This window comes from Bubalus kerabau, chromosome 6, assembly GCF_029407905.1.
Source record: "Bubalus kerabau isolate K-KA32 ecotype Philippines breed swamp buffalo chromosome 6, PCC_UOA_SB_1v2, whole genome shotgun sequence".
NCBI lineage: Eukaryota > Metazoa > Chordata > Mammalia > Artiodactyla > Bovidae > Bubalus > Bubalus kerabau.
The window spans coordinates 23,656,347-23,680,186 of NC_073629.1; the positions used below are offsets into that span (position 1 = coordinate 23,656,347).

The 23,840-nt window shown below is 45.2% G+C and overlaps 1 long non-coding RNA gene and 3 other non-coding genes across 5 annotated transcripts; 2 read left to right on the forward strand and 2 right to left on the reverse strand.

The window, feature by feature from the left end:
* The first annotated feature begins 1,894 nt into the window (after positions 1-1,894).
* TRNAC-GCA (transfer RNA cysteine (anticodon GCA)) lies at positions 1,895-1,966 on the forward strand. Its single transcript has one exon. It is a non-coding gene; the product is annotated as a tRNA-Cys (tRNA).
* A 1,016-nt stretch (positions 1,967-2,982) lies between these two features.
* Positions 2,983-3,147, reverse strand: LOC129656736 (U1 spliceosomal RNA). Its single transcript, XR_008716521.1, has one exon. It is a non-coding gene; the product is annotated as a U1 spliceosomal RNA (small nuclear RNA).
* Positions 3,148-3,452: 305 nt separating this feature from the next.
* LOC129656072 (uncharacterized) lies at positions 3,453-23,751 on the forward strand. 2 transcript variants are annotated; one of them, XR_008716170.1, is made up of 6 exons: positions 3,453-3,619; positions 8,201-8,283; positions 17,107-17,265; positions 19,054-19,124; positions 22,445-22,536; positions 23,646-23,751. It is a non-coding gene; the product is annotated as an uncharacterized LOC129656072 (long non-coding RNA). The 2 variants fall into 2 exon arrangements; XR_008716169.1 differs by lacking the exon at positions 22,445-22,536 and having other exon boundaries at positions 23,646-23,738.
* Positions 6,985-7,148, reverse strand: LOC129656731 (U1 spliceosomal RNA). Its single transcript, XR_008716517.1, has one exon. It is a non-coding gene; the product is annotated as a U1 spliceosomal RNA (small nuclear RNA).
* Positions 23,752-23,840: the final 89 nt, after the last annotated feature.

Genomic DNA, 23,840 nt, shown 5'->3' on the forward strand with positions numbered 1-23,840 from the left:
TCCTGTGGCCACTGCTGAGTTTTCCAAATTTGCTGGCATATTGAGTGCAGCACTTTCACAGCATCATCTTTCAGGATTTGGAATAGCTCCACTAGAATTCCATCACCTCCACTTGCTTTGTTGGTAGTGATGCTTTCTAAGGCCCACTTGACTTCACATTCCAGGATGTCTGGCTCTAGGTCAGTGATCACACCATCGTGATTATCTGGGTTGTGAAGCTCTTTTTTGTACAGTTCTTCTGTGTATTCTTGCCACCTCTTCTTAATATCTTCTGCTTCTGTTAGGTCCATACCATTTCTGTCCTTTATCAAGCTCATCTTTGCATGAAATGTTCCTTTGGTATCTCTGATTTTCTTCAAGAGATCCCTAGTCTTTCCCATTTTGTTGTTTTCCTCTATTTCTTTGCATTGATTGCTGAAGAAGGCTTTCTTATCTCTTCTTGCTATTCTTTGGAACTCTACATTCAGATGTTTATATCTTTCCTTTTCTCCTTTGCTTTTCGCTTCTCTTCTTTTCACAGCTATTTGTAAGGCCTCCCCAGACAGCCATTTTGCTTTTTTGCATTTCTTTTCTATGGGGATGGTCTTTATCCCTGTCTCCTGTACAGTGTCACGAACCTCATTCCATAGTTCATCAGGCACTCTATCAGATCTAGGCCTTTAAATCTATTTCTCACTTCCACTGTATAATCATAAGGGATTTGATTTAGGTCATACCTGAATGGTCTAGTGGTTTTCCCTACTTTCTTCAATTTAAGTCTGAATTTGGCAATAAGGAGTTCATGGTCTGAGCCACAGTCAGCTCCTGGTCTTGCTTTTGCTGACTGTATAGAGCTTCTCCATCTTTGTCTGCAAAGAATATAATCAATCTGATTTTGGTGTTGACCATCTGGTGATGTCCATGTATAGAGTCTTCTCTTGTGTTGTTGGAAGAGGGTGTTTGTTATGACCAGTGCATTTTCTTGGCAAAACTCTGTTAGTCTTTGCCCTGCTTCATTCCGTATTCCAAGGCCAAATTTGCCTGTTACTCCAGGTGTTTCTTGACTTCCTACTTTTGCATTCCAGTCCCCTATAATGAAACCAGAGATCAAATTGCCAACATCCATTGGATCATCAAAAAAGCAAGAGAGTTCCAGAAAAACATCTACTTCTGCTTTATTGACTACAGCAAAGTCTTTGACTGTGTGGATCACAGCAAACTGTGGAAAATTCTTCAGGAGATGGGAATACCAGACAACCTGACTTCCCTCCTGAGAAATCTGTATGCAGGTCAGGAAGCAACAGTTAGAACTGTGCTTGAAACAACAGACTTGTTCCAAATTGTGAAAGGAGTACATCAAGGCTGACTGTCACCCTGCTTATTTAACTTATGCTAAATGACAGGCTGGATGAAGCACAAGCTGGAATCAAGATTGCTGGGAGAAATATCAATAACTTCAGATAGGCAGATGACATCACCCTTATGGCAGATAGCAAAGAGGAGCTAAAGAGCCTCTTGATGAAAGTAGAAAATTTAGCTTAAAACTCAACATTCAGAAAACTAAGCTCATGGCACTTGGTCCCATCACTTCATGGCAAATAGATGGGTAAACAGTGGAAACAGTGACAGACTTTATTTTTAGGTCTCCAAAATCACTTCAGATGGTGCCTGCAGCCATGAAATTCAAAGATGCATGCTCCTTGGAAGAAAAACTATAACAAATCTAGACAGCATATAAAAGGCAGAGACATTACTTTGCCAACAAAGGTCCGTCTAGTCAAAAGTGCCTCTATGGTTTTTCCAGTAGTCAGGTATGGATGTGACATTTGAACTATAAAGAGAGCTGAGCACCAAAGAATTGATGCTTTTGAACTCTGGTGTTGGAGAAGACTTTTGAGAGTCTCTTGGACTGTACAGGGGTATAGCTCAGTGGTAGAGCATTTGACTGCAGATCAAGAGGTCCCTGGTTCAAATCCAGATGCGCCCTCTAAGACCTAGATTTTGGATCTTCCCTGGTGGCTCAGATGGTAAAGTGTCTGCCTACAATGCCTACCATGTGGGAGAACTGAGCGACTTCAGTGCCTACCATGCGGGAGACCTGAGCAACTTCACTGAGACTGCAAGGAGATCAAACCAGTCCATTCTAAAGAAAATCATTCCTGAATATTCATTGGAAGGACCGATGTTGAAGCTGATGCTCCAATGCTTTGGCCACCTGATGCAAAGAACTGACTTAATGGAAAAGACCCTGACGCTGGGAAAGATTGAAGGCAGGAGGAGAAGGGGAGGACAGAGGATGAGATGGTTGGATGGCATCACCAACTTGATGAGCATGAGTTTGAGCAAGCTCCAGAAGTTGGTGATGGACAGGAAAGCCATCCTGTAGACGGTGCTGCAGTCCACCGGGTCCCAAAGATTCAGACACAACTGAGCGACTTAACTGAACTGATAGAAGGGTATGTAAAAGGATAAATTGAGCTGCTGCTGCTGCTGCTAAGTCGCTTCAGTCATGTCTGACTCTGTGCGACCCCACAGATGGCAGCCCATGAGGCTCCCCCGTCCCTGGGATTCTCCAGGCAAGAACACTGGAGTGGGTTGCCATTTCCTTCTCCAATGCATGAAAGTGAAAAGTGAAAGTGAAGTCACTCAGTCGTGTCCGACTCTTAGCGACCCCATGGACTACAGCCCAACAGGCCCTCCGTCCATGGGATTTTCCAGGCAAGAGTATTGGAGTGGGGTGCCATTGCCTTCTTCAAAGATTCAGCTGAGCGACTTAACTGAACTGATAGAAGGGTATGTAAAAGGATAAATTGGGCTGGGTAAGGCCTAATTCAGAGTCCGGTACAACTGAGCAACTGATCTGAACTGACAGAGGCCTGGCACTGTCAAAGAATGCCAAAAAAAAAAAAAAAAAAAAAAAGAACCAGTTAATAATTGGGAAGATAAAGAGGCCAAGTAAGTTTTTACTATCATGTCACAAACTGCATTTTTATCACTAGTTACGGTAGCAGAACACACATGCTGTCCCCCCATACCATAAGTTACTACAGTGTGGTTCCCCACATTTGAGAAAATCACAGAGGTCAACAATCCCAAAGTGTAAAGGACAAGCCTTGCTCTGGGAGACCCACTTTCAGGATTATGGTATCCCCTCTGCCAGATAAGTATGAGTTGATCTTTCGCCTCCCCGCCCCCGCCCGCGCCCGCGCCCCCGCCTTAGACACGTTCAACCCAGCCTTAGACACGTTCACTGTCTACACACCCTCATTTTGTCGTTTCCCCACATCCCTTCCGCTACCCTCCTCACACCCTCCTCACCCCCTCCTTTCCATGCCTCTGAGGCCCTCCAAACAACTCTTCTAAAAAATCCCAACAAAATCACAGAAAAACTTCCATAACTGGGAAGTGGCTCGAGGGGCACTGCACCACTTCGCTGCAAGATTTACATAAGCCAAACCCATTCACGACCTCTAAGGCCACTCCTCTTCTCCAACCCACGCCCGGCCCTCGTCTCCCCTCCCACCACTGCCAAGATGACCAATGGCCGGTCGGCTAATGAAGGGGAAGTGACGTCATGATTTCCGCGGCCTTGTGGACCCTACCAATCCCGTGCTAAGAAAAGAAACATCTTGTCACTTAGGTGAGATATGGCGAATTTTGCCAGTGTCTTCAGATTCTAACTTTTTGTCCTGGTTCACACGCGGAGAACAGGAATTCTGAGATTGTGTGTTATGGTGATGCAAAAAGACTTTAAGTAATAAAGAAGCTGTAAAACAGTGTATGCACGTATATATATATTTATACAAGTATTAAAAAAAAAAAACTTCCCTCGTACTCAGTCGGTAAAAAAATCTGCCTTCAATGCAGGAGACCTGGGTTCCATTCCTGGGTCAGGAAGATCCCCTGGAGAAGGAAATGGCAACCCACTCCAGTATTCTTGCCTGGAGAATTCCATTGTCAGAGGAGCCAAGCAGGCTACAGTCCATGGACTCGCAAGAGTCAAACACGACTTAGCGACCAAATCACCACCATGTATAAAATAAAAGCATATGTATGTGTCATGTGTATTTGTTGTTCAGTTGCTCAGTCGTGTCCGAGGCTTTGCGACCTCATGGACTGCAACAGGCCAGACTTCCCTGTCCTTCACTATCTCCCAGAGTTTTCTCAAACTCATGTCCATTGATGCCATCCAACCATGGCAACCTGTGCAGTCTCCTTCTCCTCCTGCCCCCAGTCTTTCCCAGCATGACGGCCTTTTCCAGTGAATCAGCTGTTCACATCAGGTGGCCAAAGTGTTGGAACTTCAGCTTCAGCATCAGTCCTTCCAATGAATATTCAGGGTTGATTTCCTTTAGGATTGACTGATTTGATCTTGCTGTCCAAGGGACTCTCAAGTATTCTCCAGCCAAATAGATTCTGAGTTACATCTCAAAGTGATACTCAGTGTGCGTATTTGCTGCGCATGTCCTTCCTACTTCATTCTCATGATATCCCAGGGACCAAGCTTTTCCTTCACTCACCATATAGAATACAAGAAATGAAGATTCTGAAAAAGAAGTTAATGACTAAAATAAGGGCTAGAAAGATGACATGTTTGCTTGAAGAGTATGGTTAACTTGTTGGTTGGTTTGTTTTCTCACTGGATATGATTCGGTTAGACTCCAGGGCCTGGAGATGGGAGGAGGGAGAAGACAGCCAACTTGTGGTTTCAGAATAGAGAGAAAGGAATGGAGTAACTTGATCCTTGAGGGTGACTTTGGCTTAAGGGTGAAGGTGATTAGCTTCGAGGAAGAGAATCCTGGAGTTAAACACAAAGAAACGCAGCACTTAGCTAACATCTAGAAAGAACCTTCCTTCCTCCCTTCCTTCCCCTTTTGCTTTATTTCCTCTGCAGCCATCAGAAATAGATTGTGGCTAATTTTATCTGAAATATATTTTATTCAAGAGCTACTGGGTTGGCCAAATGGTTCATTTGGTTTTTGCCATAAGGTGGCTCTAGTGGCGCTTAGTGTCTTTAACATCATTCAAAACTAGTTTGTTAGATTATTATGTGACAGCTGTCATATCAGCATGCAGTTAAAAATGCAATCAAAGTTGATAATTTTTGTGTAGCCATTTTAATATTGAAGATGGAAGGGAAAAAAGCCACATTTTCAGCATATTATGCTTTATTATGTTAAGTTGGTCAAAATGCAACTGAAACACACACACACACACAGATTTGTGCATTGTATGGAGAAGATGCTGTTCATAGAAAACATCCAAAGTGGTTTGCAAACTTTTGTGCCAGAGATTTCTCACTGGAGGATGCTCCCCAGTCAGATAGACCACTTAAAAGGAATGGAAAGTATTAGTCGCTCAGGTGTGTCTGACTCTTTGTGACCCCCCTGGACTGTAGCCCTACAGGCTACTCTGTCCATGGGATTTTCCAGGCAAGAATACTGGAGTGTGTTGCCATTTCCTTCTTCAGGGGATCTTTCTGACTCAGGGATCGAACCTGGGTCTCCTGCATTGTGGGCAGATTCTTTACTGTCTGAGCCACCAGGGAAGCCCCTCCACATAAGTGGAAAAATACTTTCCTGACCATATTTCTGCATGTGATTCTGTACTTAAATGTAACAGAAATTTTCTGTTTTTAAAACAAATGGTGATGGGCGATGAAAAGTGTATACTGGACAATAATGTGGAATCGAAGGGATGGTGGGGCAAGCAAAATGAACCACTACCAACCACACCAAGTTCAGTTCAGATCAGTTCAGTTGCTCAGTCGTGTCCGACTCTTTGCGACCCCATGAATCGCAGCACGCCAGGCCTCCCTGTCCATCACCAACTCCTGGAGTTCACTCAGACTCACGTCCATCAAGTCGGTGATGCCATCCAGCCATCTCATCCTCTATCTTCCCCTTCTCCTCCTGCCCCCAATCCCTTCCAGCATCAGAGTCTTTTCCAATGAGTCAACTCTTGGCATGAGGTGGCCCAAGTACTGGAGTTTCAGCTTTAGCATCATTCCTTCCAAAGAAATCCCAGGGCTGATCTCCTTCACAATGGACTGGTTGGATCTCCTTGCAGTCCAAGGGACTCTCAAGAGTCTTCTCCAACACCACAGTTCAGAAGCATCAATTCTTCCGCACTCAGCCTTCTTCACAGTCCAACTCTCACATCCATACATGACCACAGGAAAAACCATAGCCTTGACTAGACGGAACTTTGTTGGCAAAGTAATGTCTCTGCTTTTGAATATGCTATCTAGGTTGGTCATAACTTTCCTTCCAAGGAGTAAGCGTCTTTTAATTTCATGGCTGCAGTCACCAACTGCAGTGATTTAGTTTCTATTAATTGTATATGGGCGTGGGGACCCTATGAACTCAAGTTGTGAGAAAACCCTTTAGACTATAAAGAGTTATATGTGGTACAGAACACAGGTTCCCACTAATATCTTTTGAGGTCTGCATTTGTCAGGCAACAAGACTTTATACGAAGTATCACGACTAGCAAACATCTTGCAACGCAATCAGACATCACTGAATGAGTGAACAACACTACAAGTACCTGAATAGTTTTGCCTAAGGTGTCTCAAAAGTAATCACACCCCTTGATTCAATTTTTTAAAGATAACTTGCAACTTTTGGCACCCACTGAACGGGAAGAAAATAGTTGCAAACCCATACCTACTACAACAAAGAACCTAAAAAAAATTTAAAAAAGACATTCTTGGTTGCATATGTATGTCTGAGTTTTACTTTGCCCCCAGCCTATCTGTCTTTTCCAGCTCTATCACTTTGGAAAAACAAACTTGAGTTTTGGCATATACTGAGGAGACCCAAGCGTGATTTCTAGCTCAAAAAATTTTTTTAAGAAGGAAACCCAATATTTCTGCTTTGAAAGATTTCATAGACATACGAACCTACGAACAGACTGCTTCATGGAGTCTATAAATCGGATATCACTTAGTGACTAAGCCACCACTAAGAAACCAGAGTAGGTCTGCAGTTATTACTTAGTTATCAGGGGAAAGCGCGCACGCAGTCCCCTACTACCACAAATTACGCAGTCGAGTTTCCCCTATTTGACGAAATCGCAGAGGTCAACAAACCCGGGGTGCAATGGGTGAGTCTCGCTCTGGGAGAACCACCTTCTTGATCATGGTATCTCCTCTGCCAGGTAAGTATAAGATGACCTGCCCCCTGCCCCCCCGCACAGCTTTAGACAGGTTCACTGTACACAGACGCTGACTTTGCCGTTTCCCCGTGACTCTTCCACTATCCTCCACACCCTCTCCGTTTCCACGCCTCTCAGGCCCTCCAAATAACTCCTAAAAAAAATCCAACAAAATCTCAGGAAAATTTCCGTAACCGGGGAAGTGGCTCGCTGGGAACAGTACCACTTCGCTGCAAAATTTACATAAGCCAACCCCATTCAGGACCTCTAAGGCGGCGCCTCTCCTTCAACCCAAGCCCCGCCCCACCCCTGTCCACATGACCAATGGCCAGTCCCCTGTGACGAGGAAGTGACGTCATGATTTCATCAACCTTAGCAATCGACCTACTTATGATAGAAGAGACCTTGGACTTCCTTGGTGGCTCAGACGGTAAAGCTTCTGCCTACAATACGGGAAACCCGGCTTCAATTCCTAGGTCGGGAGGATCCCCTGAAGGAGGAATTGGTAACCCACTCCAGTACGCTTGCCTGGAAAATCCTATATACGGAGGATCCTGGTAGGCTACACTCCATGGGGTTGCAAAGAGTCGGGCACGACTGAGTGATGTAACCTTCACCCTTTAAGTGAGACATAGACGGGTTTTATTTCTTTTCACTTTAAAATTTTTATTTTTTATTTGGGTATAGCCAGTTAACAATGTTGTGGTAGTTTCAGGTGAATAGCGAAGGGACTCAGCCGTACATGTACATGGAGGTACAGACGGATTTTGCCAGCCTCCTGGAGTCTGACCTTTCGTGCTGGATTGCACGCCGAGGAGAGAAATTTAGGGATCGTGTGTTACGCTGATGCAAAAGTTTTTAAGGAATAAATAAGTTGTAAAACAGTGAATAGACATACTATAGAGACAAAATAAAAGCATGTGTATATTTCATGTGTATAAACATACGGATTTAGGGTTACCTCTCAAAGTGCTAGTCGGTGGACTTACTTTCTGTGCAGATGCTTCCTGTTTCATTCTCACGATATCCCAAGGACCATGCTTTTCCTTTGCTTACCATACAGAATACAAGAAATGAGGATTCTGAAATAGAAACTGATGACTAAAATAAGGGCAAGAAAGATGACGTGCTTGCTTGAAGAGTGAGGTTTGTTTATTTGTTTTCTCTTACTGCATAAGACTGGGTTAGACCTGAGGGTGGAGAAGTGGGAGGCTGGAGAAGACAGCCAACTGTGTTTTCCGCCCAGAGAGCAAGGGGAAATGGAGTAACTTGATCCTTGAGGTGCCTTTGGCTTAAGGGGGAAGGTGACTTCTGGAAAATCTTGGGGCGAACAGCAAAGGAACTCAGCACGCAGTTAGCTTCCAGGAAGAATCTTGCTTTCTTCCTCCCTTCCCCACCCCCACCCCCCAGCCCCCATTTGTCTCTCTGCAACCATCAGAAATAGACTCTGGCTCTTTTCATCTGACATAAACTTTAATCCAGGACTAGTAATGCCTTAGAGAATCTCCAGAAAACTGGAGAATGAATTTATACAAACTGGGAGGAATAAAAAAGGCTGATGAAAGCGAGCCCACAAACCAAATGGCAAGGACACAGGTGCCTTCTGCCGAGTGGCAAACCCTATGGCTTTGCAGCACTCACCCTGTTGGGCCTGGGCATAGACACCACCTGTAGGTCCATGCCTTCCGCTGCACCTGGCTGCTGTTAAACTGAAGATCTTGTGGTGGGGGGATTTTTCTGTTGCCGTGGCCAGAAAGAATTTTCCCAGGGCCTAGTCCTTGTGTCTCTCACCTATTAAATGCTGGAGTAGTTGTTACTTATAGGGAGTGGCCAGTTCCTGGTTATAGATCCACATCTTAGCCCCTCGGAAAACCAAGTAAGTGTGTGATCCTCAGAAGTTGCAGAATATGGAAAATTCCTTATCAAGGGAAAGGGGGGTTCAGATAGTAGTTGCTCAGTATATAACAAAAGACCGCCCTGTAGCTAGCCCAGTGAAGAACATTATAAATTCAGTGCCCCAGCCCCTGCAACCCTGTGTCAAATAGACCAGGGATGCACAATCCTGTCTTGGAGCATACTAGATGTGCAAGCGAGGTTTCAACCTCTTATATGGGGATGGTTGGTACCTCATCCAGTATTATTTACATTTTCTACACTGAGAATTAAACAGTTCGAAAGTTTGCATTTCTGGGGATAGAGTAATTGGTCTAAAGCTATGGTAACAAATTCCCACCATAACTGGTTTTAAATATTCTTTGTTCACCGAAGTCCACTGTAGGAGTTTCCTATTGCTACTGTTACTTGTTACTACATATTTAGTGGCTTAAAACAACACACATTTCTTATCTTATGATTCTGGAGATCAGAAGTTCAAGATGCATCTCCCTGGGCTACAATCAATGTGACAGTTGGGTTGTAGTGGTTTTTCTTGGAGATGCTAGGGGAGAATCTGTTTGCCTTGTCCAGCCTTTAGAAGATGCCCACATTCTACTCTCATAATCGGACACGACTGAGCGACTTCACTTTCACTTTTCACTTTCATGCGTTGGAGAAGGAAATGGCAACCCACTCCAGTGTTCTTGCCTGGAGAATCCCAGGGACGGGGGAGCCTGGTGGGCTGCCGTCTATGGGGTCGCACAGAGTCAGACACGACTGAAGTGACTTAGCATCAGCAGCAGGCCACTTTCATCTTCAAAGCTAGTTACAACTGATCAAGTTATTCTCACAACACATTATTCTGACACCAACTCTCTTTCCTCCCTCTATATGGACCTTTGTGGTTTCATGGGGTGCCGATCTCAAGATAATTTGTTGGTTGGTTTGTTTTCTCACTGAATATGATTCGGTTAGACTCCAGGACCTGGAGATGGGAGGAGGGAGAAGACAGCCAACTTGTGGTTTCAGAATAGAGAGAAAGGAATGGAGTAACTTGATCCTTGAGGGTGACTTTGGCTTAAGGGGGAAGGTGACTAGCTTGGAGGAAGAGAATCCTGGAGTTAAACACAAAGAAACTCAGCAGCTAGCTAACTTCTAGAAAGAACTTTCCTTCCTTCCTTCCTCCCTTCTTTCCCCTTTTGCTTTATTTCCTCTGCAGCCATCAGAAATAGATTGTGGCTAATTTTATCTGAAATATACTTTATTCAAGAGCTACTGGGTTGGCCAAATGGTTCATTTGGTTTTTGCCATAAGGTGGCTCTAATAGCGCTTAGTGTCTTTAACATCATTCAAAACTAGTTTGTTAGATTATTATGTGACAGCTGTCATATCAGCATGCAGTTAAAAATGCGATCAAAGTTGATAATTTTTGTGTAGCCATTTTAATATTGAGGATGGAAGGGAAAAAAGCCACATTTTCAGCATATTATGCTTTATTATGTTAAGTTGGTCAAAATGCAACTGAAACACACACACACACACACAGATTTGTGCATTGTATGGAGAAGGTGCTGTGACTCATAGAACACGTCCAAAGTGGTTTGCAAACTTTTGTGCCAGAGATTTCTCACTGGAGGATACTCCCCAGTCAGGTAGACCACTTAAAAGGAATGGAAAGTATTAGTCACTCAGGTGTGTCTGACTCTTTGTGACCCCCCTGGACTGTAGCCCTACAGGCTACTCTGTCCATGGGATTTTCCAGGCAAGAATACTGGAGTGTGTTGCCATTTCCTTCTTCAGGGGATCTTTCTGACTCAGGGATCGAACCTGGGTCTCCTGCATTGTGGGCAGATTCTTTACTCTCTGAGCCCTCCACATAAGCGGAAAAATACTTTCCTGACCATATTTCTGCATGTGATTCTGTACTTAAATGCAACAGAAATTTTCTGTTTTTAAAACAAATGGTGATGGGCGATGAAAAGTGTATACTGGACAATAATGTGGAATTGAAGGGATGGTGGGGCAAGCAAAATGAACCACTACCAACCACACCAAAGGCTGTCTTAATCCACAAAAGGTGCTGTTGTGTATATGGGGTGGGATTAGAATGGAGTCCACTATTATGAGCCCCTCTGAAAAATTGGGCTTCCCTTGTAACTCAGCTGGTAAACAATCCGCCTGCAATGTGGAAGACGTGGGTTCGATCTGTGGGTTGGGAAGATCCCCTGGAGAAGGGAAAGACATTACTGTGACCTAGAGAATTCCGTGGACTATAAAGTCCATGGGATCGCAAAGAGTTGGACACGACTGAGTGACTTTCACTTCACTTCACTGCTTCCAATTAGACCAGCTGAAAGTCAGGCTCAACAGAAAGTGTCCAGAATTAGTCAACAGAAAGTGCATACTGTTCCATCAGGATAACACAAGAGTACATGTTCTCTGATGACCAGGCAAAAACAGTTACAGCTTGGCTGGGAGTTCTGATTCATCTGCGTTATTCACCAGACTTTGGATTTTTATTTAATTTGGTCTTTACAAAATTCTCTTAGTGGAAAAAATGTCAATTTCTTGGGAGGCTATAAAAGGCATCTGAAACAGTTCTTTGCCAAAAAGATAAAAATATCTGGGGAAGATGGAATTGTGAGGTTGCCTGAAGAATGACAGAAGGTTGTGAAACGAAATGGTGAATATGTTGTTTAATAAAATTCTCCATGAAAACAAAAAATGTATCTTTTATTTTTTACTTAAAAAATTGAAGGAAATTTTAGGCCAACCCCAAACTAATAGCTCAGAGAATCTCCGGCAAACTGGAGAACCAGGCTTTACAAACTGGGAGGAATAAGAAAGGCCAATGGAAATGAGCACACAGGCCAAATGGGAAGGGCAGTGGTGCCCCTTGATGAGTGACAAACACTGTCGTTTTCCACGACAACACTACTGGCCCTGGACACTAGACACCACCCGTGGCTCCATGACTTCTGCTGCACCTGGTCTGTGTTAAACTAAGGATCTTGAGATGAGGGGATTCTTCCACTGCAGGGGACAAAAAGAAATTCCCTGGAGCCTAGTCCTTGTGTCTCCTGCATGTGTACTCAGTCACTCAGTTGAGGCCAACTCTTTTGCAACCCCATGGACTGTAGCCCATCAGGCTCCTCTGTCCATGGTTTTTCCAGGCAAGAGTAGGGAAATCCATGGAGTAGGTTGCCATTTCCTCCTCCAGGGGATCTTCCCAACCCAGAGGTTGAAACTGATTCTCTAGCTCCTGTCTCCTGCATTGCAGGCAGATTCTTTGTTACTGAGTCACCATGGAAGCATTCTTGTGTCTCTCAACTCCTGTGAAATTCTGGAGTAGTTGTTACTGATAAAAGATTGGACAGTTGTTGATAACAGACCCACAACTTAGCCCCTAGGGAAATTAAGAAAGCAAGTATGTGATCCTTAAAAGTTGCAAATGTGGGAAGTTTATCATTGAAGGGAAGGGCATTCAGATACCAGACTACCTGGATATGACAGAAGAATCCCCTGTGCCCAGCCCCCTGCAGCTAGCCCAGAGGAGAACATTATAAAAACAGTGCTCCAGTCCCTGCAACCCTATCTCAAATAGACCAGGCGTGCACAACCCTGTCTTGGAGCTTATTAGTTGTTTATCCCTGAGTGCAAGTGAGGGTTTCAACCTTTTATACCCTTTTATACGGGGATGGCTGGTACTTCATCCAGTATTATTTACATTATCTACACTGAAAACTGAACAGTTTGAAAGTTCGCATTTCTGGGGATAGAGTAATTGGTCTAAGGCCATGGTAACAAATTCCCACCAGAACTGGTTTTAAATATTCTTTATCCACCAATGTCCGCTATAGGAGTTTCCTATTGCTACTGTAACACATTACCACACACACTTAGTGACTTATCACATTTATTATTTTATGGTTCTGGAGATCAGAAGTCCAAGATGTATCTCCCTGGGCTAAAATCAATGTGACAATTGGGTTGAGTTTCTTCCTGGAAGCTCTGGGGGAGAATCTATTTCTTCGCTTTGTCCAGCGTCTAGAAGATGCCCACATTTCATTCGCATAGCTCCTTTCCATCTTCGAACCAGTCACAGCTGATCAAGTTATTCTCACAACACATTCTGATACCAACTCTCCTTCCTCCCTCTATATGGACCTTTGTGATTTCATGAGCCCCCCATCTCAAGGTCCTTAATTTAATCACACCAGCAAAGTTTCTTCTGCTATGTCAAGTAACATAATCACAAACTCCAGGGATCAGGATGTGAACATATTTGGGGAAGCATTATTCTGCCACCACAGCCAGTCTCCTCGGTGAACACATTTCTGCAGGCATAACAGTCAAGGGTGGCTGCTCTCTTCTGAACGTGGTCCAGGTGAAAGCAAGTCAGTCCACTGCTTCTGAGTGTCAGCCAGTCAACAGCTAGGCCCCGTGTTGAGGCATTGGAATCACAGAGAGGAGAGAAAGTCTGTGGGGAGAGGAATCTGAGGACCCAGTGCTTGGGCAGTTCCCAGGGACCAGAGCTGAGAGCTGCAAATGCCTTCATGCAGGGAGGAGGCTGGGGAGGGTGTTAGGAACTGAATGCATGTGCCCCCCCCCCCACACCTAATCCATATCTTGAACCCTAATCCCTGTGGGGCTGTATTCGGAGAAGGCATTTTAAGGAAGTAATTAAGATTAAATGAGACTATAGTCTTGGGGCCCTGATTTGATAGGATTAGTGTCCTTATGAGAAAAGATACCAGAGAGCTTAGGCTCCTGCCCTTGTTGTTGTTCAGTCACTCAGTCACGTCTAACTCCTTGCGACCCCATGGATTGCAGCAGTATGCCAGGCTTCTCTGTCCATCACCATCTCCCAGAGTTTACTCAAACTCATCTCCATAGAGTCGGTGATGCCATCCAACCATCTCATCCTCTCTTGTCCCCTTCTCCTCCCGCCTTCAATCTTTCCCAGCATCAGGGTCTTTTCCAATGAGTCCGCCCTTCACATCAGGTGGCCAAAGTATTGGAGCTTCAACTTCAGCATCAGTCCTTCCAATGAATATTCAGGACTGATTTCCTTTAGGATTAACTGGTTTGATCTCCTTGCAGTGCAAGAGACTCTCAAGAGTCTCTCCAGCACCACAGTTTGAAGGCATCAGTCCTTCGACACTCAGCCTTTTTTATTGTCCAGCTCTCATATCCATACATGACTACTTGAAAAACCATAGATTTGACTAGACAGACCTTCATCAGCAAAGTACTGTCTCTGCTTTTCAACACGCTGTCTAAGTTTGTCCATTGCTTTTCTTCCAAGGAGCAAGCATCTTCGAATTTCATGGCTGCAGTCACCATCTGTAGTGATTTTGGAGACCAAGAAAATAAAGTCTGTCACTGTTTCCATTGTTTCCCCATCTATTTACCATGAAGTGATGGGACCATGATCTTAGTTTTCTGAATGTTGAGTTTTAAGCCAGCTTTTACACTCTCCTCTTTCATCTTTATCAAAAGGTGCCCTACCCCAGATCAAGCAATAAGAAAAGGCCTAATGAGGACCCATCGAGGCATCTGCTATCTGCAAGCCAGGAAGAGTGCTTGCCCCAGAAACTGAATTGGCACAAACATCAATCTTGATTTCGACATCCAGCCTCCAGAATGTGTGAAAACAGGTTGATGGTTAAGCCAATCGACTGTAATTTTGTATGGCTGCCCAAGCTGCCTAATACAGGAGGTTACTTAGCCATTGGCCTAAGCATATTCTCCTACCTGGGCCTTGGTGGGATCTGTCCCAGTTTTGTTCCTGTACATAGTACTTACAGCCTGCTTTCTCTTGCTAAGGATGATCTGTGACCTTAGAATGATGTTTGATCACCTGGTTTAGGATTTCATAGTATAAGTTATTCCATGTAACAGTGACTTCCACCAAGGGTCTTAGAGTTTGCTTTCCTTTTTAAAAACAAGTTTGTGGGTGTGTGCTCTGTCGTGTCCAACTCTTTGCGACCCTTTGGACTGCAACTCGCCAGGCTCCTCTGTCCATGGGATTTTTCAGGCAAGAATACTGGAAAGAGTTGCCATTTCCTCCTCTAGGGGATCATCCTAACCCAGGGATTGACCAGAGTCTCCTGCATTGTTGTTGGATTCTTTACCTCTGAACCATCGAAGAAGCCAAGAAAAGTTTAGCATCTTCCCAAATATCAACCTAGCATGTCTTGGATGGCTGAATTGAGATTCTTCAGGGTAAACCCATGAGCCCATGTGACTTGCATTTCCTGGGAGATTTCTGTGGTTTGGACTCTCCAGAACCACAGACAAGGGTTTGTTTGCTGGTGAGGAGGAAACTGTGCTAGCTCTGGAGTGACCTAAGGGAAAAGGGGGAAAAAAATCCCCAGAATCAAGGCATGTAAGGAGGTTGGGGGTGGGGGCAATGGGAGTCTGCTCTTGTGGGACTAAAGGAAGTTGGTGGATGAGAGAGGAGGCTAGGGTGTGTGTCCAACATGAGGGAGGGAAGTTCAAGAGAAGGCAGCTGCCATTCTGGGACCAGAGACTAGGACCTTCCTGCCATTCAGGCTCTGGTCATCCTCCTCCTTATTCTTCCTCAGCTTCTGTCTCTGCTTCCTTCTCCTCCTGCCCTGTATCTCCCCAGGCTTTTTTCGTTCCCACTCCTCCTTGTCCCTGCTCCTCCTGCTCCCATCCTCCCGACCCCTCCCCCACACCACAAAGCAGGCCAGCATATGAAGGCGCTGCCCTAGTCTGAGAGTAAAATGAGGGAGTGTTTTCCACCAGCCTAAGAAGCATGACTACATTTGTCTCTGGTCAGAAACTGGTTTGGAGGAGACAGCACAAGATGGCTCAGCCTGAGGAGCTCCCCCTCCCCAGTCAACCGAGGACGCACGGGCCTTAGGCCCACCCCCCAGTTGCGTGACTAAAAGTCAGGAACCTCTCCACTGGGCCCCTGAACATGTTGTTCATAAAGTCCCAGACAGGTTAGCTTCTTGGTGCCCGCTTCTTCACGAGGCCAAATTCCAAGGGATGGTCCATGGCGCCCCCTCCTGGTGAAGGTGCACAAGGACCCCTGTGTTCATACAAGGGTAAGTCGGAGAAAATCGTCCCATCTGTTCCTTGGAGGCAGGGTTCTAGGTTCAGCGACTCCATCACCGCCTTCACTTTCTCCATCACAGGCTCTTAGGCTCAGATGAAATTTCTATCCTCAAACTCAATCTGGGAGGCGGGGTAATCAACATCTGAGAAAAGGAACCTAAACGGACTAGTCCTTGTGTAATATAACGGTCATCAGTGGAGCACTTCTAGGGTTCTGATTTGACTTTGTCTTGCTTTGCTGTTCTGCATTGCACCTTCATATACCGTCTTAATTTTACTAAACTTTGTTGAAAGTAAACAGTTTTTATTCTTGGTTTCAATATTAGTTAGCACCTTAGTTAACAGCATTGTCAGTGGCAGAATACTGCCCCTCTAGGTTGTCCCTGCTGTAGTTCTCAGAACCTGCGAATATATTAGAAAAAGAAACTTTGCAGTTGTGGTTAGGACACAGACTTTGAGACGAGGAGATGACCCTGGACTATTCAGATGGATACCCTGTAATTACACAGGGCCTTCAGGTCAGAACGATGCAAAGGGAGGACTCTACCTCACTTTGAGTTCCTAGTTTAGAAGATGGATGAAGAGGGCAGGAGCCAAGGAACGTGGAAGGGCTCTAAAATCTTTTAGACAAGGCAAGTTAACAGATTATCTCTTAGAGCCTCCAGAAGATAAGGCAGTCCTGTCAACATTTTGATTTTAGTCCAATGAGATCTTTGTTGGACCCTAACCTACAGAACGGTAAGATAATAAAAGTGTGTTCTTTTAAGATGCTGAACTCATGGTCACTTGTTACAACAGACATAGAACCCCAATTCGATGTGTCTAGCATATTCACTTCAGCAGTAATAAGATGGGGGATATAATGAACCCTGTATGAATCTTTAGGTTCTCTGTCTTAGGTTGAAGGTCAAGAGATATTGTTCCGTGTTTGAAGCATTACATTAGGTGTCTTTTTACTTTTCATTTTTTTTCCCCTCAAGGACTCTCACCCTATTTCCTATGCAGGTATACGCAGCAGGTTTCTCATTTGAATTACAGCAAACTGGAAGACAGTGGTGCTGACACAGACTGATCTCATTCGCCTTTAAGAATGGACTCCAACACGTGGAAGGAAAGAATGCACTTCATGAAAAGTGAAATACTGCAGAATCCTCCATTCCAAAGGTACTTTTTTTTTTGCATTTCTTACAGCGAAAAACTACTTTTCAAAGTGTGAAACACAAGAAAGGCTTTTAGGAACTTTCCCCAAAAGTAATTTGTGACTGGATTTTGACCAGTCTGAGCTTTACTTGATTCATATGTTGTTGTTTTCATAAATGTTATGTCCATCAAATGAAGTTCTTAAAAGCGTTGCTCGAGTTCGCCATTGATTACTGCTTATATTATCAATTCCTAGCAGCCATGGCAGCACAGGGATGAAGGAAGAATTGCTGCGATGCTTGAATCACCATGGGGATAGAGGTCCTCGAATTTTCCTACTTTGTCTTTAACTAATTACTTCATAGTTTAGCTGCCTTCTCACCCATTTTGCTGCTTCTGCCAATGAGTTCCTCAGTGGTGATGGCCAAAAGCACTTATGGAAAATACTTGAACAAGTGTAACAGAAGTTGATATCACTTCATCTAGTATAAAACTGGGGCATGGTCTACCTCATGCATGAGTCTTTTTAAAAAATATTTATTTATTTGGCTGTGCTGGGTCTTAGTTGTGACATGTGGGATCTAGTTTCCTGATCAGGGATCGAACCCAGGCCCCCTGCATTGGGAGTGCAGAGTCTGAGCCACTGGACCACCAGGGAAGTCTCAGGCATAAGTCTTTTGATGGAACTTTTTGTTATTGATGGTGGTGGTAGAATTTTTGTTTGTTGTTTGTTTTACTTTTTCAGCTGTTACTAGGAAGTAATTGTGGATTGAGTGCTTGATTTTAATTCCGGAAGGTGAGAGAATGTAACTAGGAACTTTTTCTAGGGAATTATTTAAGATCTTTATGTTAATTTGTGGTGTGACTTATCCACTTTTCAATTAAAGATTCTCAAAGGAAAACAAACTTATTTATAGGGTTGAACTAGTGTTAGAGAACAGTAGGTTTTATGCTGTGATATGCAGCTCACCTGCTTCAGAAACATATGGTTATGCTTGTGTGAAAAATTCAGACTCTAGGACTCCACACTAGCTAAATCTCTGGGAACTGAAACCCGGGAAGTAGCTTCTATCTCCACAGCTGATTCTAAGGCACTCTAAATTTAAGAACCACAGTTTTTAGCCACTGCACAGCAGGTAGCCAGACCTACCACTTCCTCTTCAAGGGTCAGTTCACTCTCCAATTCACTCGGGAGCAAACGGATGGCTTTTGTGATTTCTTAGGAAAAGAAGTGCTTAGTGTGAAACATGTGCATATAGACATGGTCTTCTGTAGGAAGGAGAGGATGTTTTCCAGACTGAGAATAGCTATAGAAGTTTGGGTCTGTGGGTCTGTATAGATCTGTTCTCTCTACTTCTCTCTTTGCCCTAAAATTGGAGATTGGTGTGGCTAGGGAGAAAAGGAGCCTGAGGGTGACCTATCACCCCTGGCAGCGAAGGCAATGGCACCCCACTCCAGTACTTTTGCCTAGAAAATCCCATGGATGGAGGAGCCTGGTAGGCTGCAGTCCATGGGGTCGTGAAGAATCGGACACGACTGAGCGACTTCACTTTCACTTTTCACTTTCATGCATTGGAGACGGAAATGGCAACCCACTCCAATGTTCTTGCCTGGAGAATCCCAGGGACGGGAAGCCTGGTGGGCTGCCGTCTATGGGGTCACACGGAGTCAGACACGACTGAAGTGACTTAGCAGCAGTAGCAGCAGCAGGGAGAAAAGGGGCCTGAGAGTGACCTATGACCCCTGGCAGCTTAACTGAGCTTAGCCTGAAGCCTCTGGTTTTCTTCCCTAAGGACTCTGTTCTCATTGCAGAGCTGAGGTGTGGACTCCAGGCCTGGACTATAGAAGTTCGAGGTGGAGCCTGTCCTGGGAAGTGCAAGCAGGTAAGTTACACCTTTGAGTAACAGAGGCTCTCTGTGTTACTCTTTCTCTGTCTCCAAAGACACTGTCCCAACCCAGCAGAAAACCCTGAGGACTCATGTCCTGGGCATAAGGCCTGGTGGGTAGAATGCCTGGCTTTCCTGTGGCTGCTCTGTGTGGGTTCTTTGTGTGCATTTCATATGCCCTGGGTGAGCTACTCAGGAGGCTCTTTCTCCTAAATAGCTGCTGCTACTGTGTGGGTAGGACAAGGACATGTGGAAGGGCCGGCTTCTCAGTGTCAGCAGCCTGGAGGAGAGTGTGGTAAGCCTTCGTGAGGGCTGGTGGAGGCCCTGCAGACCTGGCTCCACCACTTGCCAATCACAGGACCAGGGCACAGAAGTCAGCAGGCAGCAAATGAGCAGATTATGATGGATGAGAAATCAGGATTCTGGGGGATCAGACCTGGTTATATCTGCAGTGAGGAGAGTTACTCTCTGAGCTCAGATACAGCAACAAAGAGCAAGGAATGGGACTTGCCCACGCTCTCCCGTCACCCACCCCCCAACCACCACCCCCGCCACCCCTCCGGCAGCCTTGCTGACTGTAAGGAGCAAGTGGAGGAAAGCAGATTACAGTGCTTTGAAATCTGTGAAGCTCTTCTCAAGGGCAACCTTCAGATTCTCCCTAAATGGACCAGAAATAGGAGGCCCTGGGCCTCTCCTACTGCTTCCACGGGCAGTGGAGCTGAGCCTGTGTTCCAGATGCCCCCTGTAGGCGGTTGTTAATGCAGATTGACTCCTCTAGGCAATGGCGCAGGTTCTAGATTTCACCAAAATGCTCCTCTAGCAGGTCAGCCCCTGCAGCCACCAAGCAGGAGAGGAGGAGATGGAGATGGAACATCTTGGATACTAGTGGAGCCCACACGGGTTGGGGGTGTAGCTTGGCCAGCAAGATCCCTAAATATCACTGTCATCTCTCACATAGGCATCAGGAGTTTAGGTGAACTTGTTTAAAGAGTGAATTGGCTTCAAAAACAGGACAGGTGATGCTAAGCAAGCCCCAGTGTCCTCCTGCCATACTGGGGTGTGTGTAAGGGAGTTGTAAATATATATATATATATATATATATATAGTTGTAAATATATACATTTAGTTGTAAAAATATATATATATAGTTGCAAAATATATATATAGTTGTAAATACACACACACACACACACACACACAGAGTTACCATGGCAACTAGTAAGTGTAAAAGATTTTACATGGCTTAGAAAATAACTGAAGTCTGTGGTCTTTGGCTTAACACCTAGACAGGTGTGGCTATTTCCTACATTGAGTTTGAGGGTCACAGGGAAGATCTCACTCTAACCTAATACTTTTCCTCTTACTAAGGCTTGACTGAACTCCTTCCTCCACACTTGGTGTGAAGGCCTGAGATCAAAGTGCGTACATCAGGTCAGCTCATCCTAAGTGGTTAGTGACTGGTATTCAGTGCTTCCCTTAAATCACTTTTACTAGGAAAGGAAGAAAGCTCCCTGTTTTCAGAGGGATCTGGGATACAGTCTTCTTCCAGAGGAGAAGTGATGGTGTTACTGTCTGCTTGTTAAGGTTTCAACCACCCGTTCCATTGCCTCATAAGGGCCATAGCCTTTGGTTGCTAAAGTTTTGAATACTTGCCGGTTTTGACCCTTCAAGCTGGTAACTCAAGTGAACATCCCATCTCAGAGGGTGTCATGGGTGGTTCTGTTTCCTGCTAATTCGCGAGCAGCATTTACGCGTTTTCTCCAGGTCTTCTTCCTCCAGCATGGCAGCTAACCCTCATTTGGAAATGCCACTTAAATCTCAGCACTGTTATCTCCTACATGAATGGCTGCATCTGTGTTTGCATGTCTCCTGTATGACTTGATCCTTGTCAGTATGGCACTAAGGAGGGATCTGACAGCTGATTAGAGAGTTGGAAAAAACACCTCTAAGAAAAGAAAAAAGATGTACAAAAGAGCAGTGGGGGGTGCTGATGACCAACTCCATCAAAACCCTCATTTTGCCTTGAACGCAGCCTTTTTCTGAGAATCCCACTTCTCTTCTGTTGGATCTGGGCTGCATCCCAGCATTCACCTGTGTGGCTGCACCTCTCCACCAGGTGGAGACCAGGGAGCTAGGAGTCAGAGGAGAGTTTGAATGGGATTTGTACACAGGGTACGTTTATGCGGTGAGGATCTGTGTAGAAATAACCCCCCTTTCTGTAACAACTCTTGCTAATGGAAGATGTTCTGTGAATGTTGGCGCCAGGCATTCTGGAACAGTCTGAGAGTGGGCTGGGACGGGACCAGGGAGCAGGGACTGAGAAGGACACGAGTGTGAGAGCACAGAGGGCCCTGCTCTCTCACACCCCTGCTCCACCCTGAGGCCCAGGGAGGGGAGAATGAAGGATGTGCTTGGAAGGACTCAGCACTCCCAGGGCCATTTCCTTTATTCCCACTCTGTGAGCAGGCACTAGAGGAGATATGGAAAATGCTGCCCTGGTAGGAAAGGGGTGGATCCTAAATGAAACTTCATTTCACAGGCTGACCTACTTGGGTTTGTGTTTACCTGAGGGTTTGGGGTGAAGCTGGTACATGGAGGAGCCTGAGGATGGGTCCCCAGTTATGCTCCCTTCCTGAGGTCTCGTCAGGTACCACTGGCCACTGCTGCTCAGTTCTGTCCTGGAGGAGAGTGGGGCTGGGCAGGGTTATGCACCCATCCTGGACAGGGAGACATTTCCCCTGGAGAGTCCCTCTTGATAAGGGACTTGCTGTACTTAAGCCGAGTCTTTCTTGTTGCTGCTAGGTTTTGGGGGTGTCTCAATTCAAGGCCATTTGTTTAATGTTGGGGCTTTTTCCTTGCATGAGAATGTCCCTGGAGTTTTTGTCTGAAATGCAGTTTCTCAAGCCTCACCCCCAAGTTTATAACAGGCCCTGTAGTGTCTCTGGTGTAGATTTTCTATACTGTGCAGCCAGTGCCTGAGGATTAGGGCCTGCCTCCTGTATGATATCATAGTTAATCATCCAAGGTTAGTACCACTTTCTTTATTTTACACGATACACTTTTTTCTATCATATACGAGATCCATATGCTCAAAGAGGGTAATGAAATCACCATGTGAAGCAAAGTTGGTACATGATGGAATTGGTGTTTGCATCTTGGACTGCTGTTCCTAGCGCTGTACTTTCATTACTTCGGCACAGACCTAGGGTAGGATCTGATGGAAATAGGGTAGGGAAGAGAAGACATCAGTAAGAGTCAGTGATCCCTGATAATTTGTATTGATCTGCTTGACAAGTATTTGCTGACTCTTGTATCAGGCAGGCTCTTGAGGAGGCCCTGGGTGAACACGGTACACAGAGCACCTGCTCTCAGGAAGATGGCCTTGAGCACAGGAGTCGGTTGTTTCACAGTGAGTCACATATCTATTATTGTTATTAATTTTTTATTTTGGCTGTGCTGGGTCACTGCTGCTCTGTGGGCTTTTCTCTGGTTTGGAGGCCTGGGGCTACTCTCTAGTTGTGGTGCGGGGGCTTCTTGCTGCCGTGGCTTCCTTGCTGCAGGCCCCGGGCCCAGCACGTGTGCTCAGGAGTCGTGGCTCCCAGGCCCTAGAGCACAGGCTCGATAGTTGTGTCACACGGGCTTAGCTGCTCTGTGGCATGTGGGATCTTCCCGGATCAGGGGGGAACCCATGTCCCCTGCATTGGCAGGTGAATTCTTTACCACTCAGCCACCAGGGAATCTCCACATATGGATTTTCAATAATGACTGTGATGTATTTAATAATCATATATTATTAAATATATGATCCCAGCCCAGGGATCAAAACCAGGTCTCCCCCATGGCAGGCGGGTTCTTTACCATCTGAGTCACCAGGGAAGCCCATGAATACTGGAGTGGGTCGCCTATCCCTTCTCCAGGGGTGTGAGTCACCAGGGAAGCCCATGAATACTGGAGTGGGTAGTCTATCCCTTCTCCACGGGATCTTGCTGACCCAGGAATCGAACTGAGGTCTCCTGCATTGCAGGCAGGTTCTTTACCAGCTGAGCTCCCAGGGAAGCCCAAATGACAGTGATGTATTTAATAATCATATATTCCTTGGTCCTATTGTGTCAGCCAAGATGGAAAACAGTATAAATATAGGACTATTGAACAGAGATCAACATTTTTTTTTTGGGAAATATCCTTCAGCTATTTTTAAGAGTGGAAGTATGTATGCTTTATCTAATGCCCCCTGAAATTCAAGCTTGGATTCCTAGTGCTTTTGGACAGAAAAACTTGTGCCCAGGGTTTGCGTGGTGGCTCTTCAGTGGCAAGTGGTGGTGGAATTTAGGGGAAATCTCCATGTATCTCTGGGTCTCAGTTTCTTCATCCATAAGATGAGGTTATTCAAATTCTCCAAATTCCCTTCCTTCTGAGATTTTTTTCTGAGTACATGAGAGACTGAGATGCATGTTAAATGTGTGTTGGAACCTGCAGCCAAGACCTGACCTTGGTTCCTTCTCTGTGTGTCTCCTGCAGGAGCCTCAACTGAGCCCACACTCTGAAAACACAGAACTCAGGAGATGGAAGAAAGGAAATCAGCAGTCTTGGAGGATGAGAAACCCCAAAGAAAAGCAAGGTAATGGTCGAGGAGCTGTTTGCCAAGGGAGGTGAGGATAAGGACAAGTTGAGCTTTGAAAATTCAAGAGGAAGTGAGGAATGCACAGTATCATC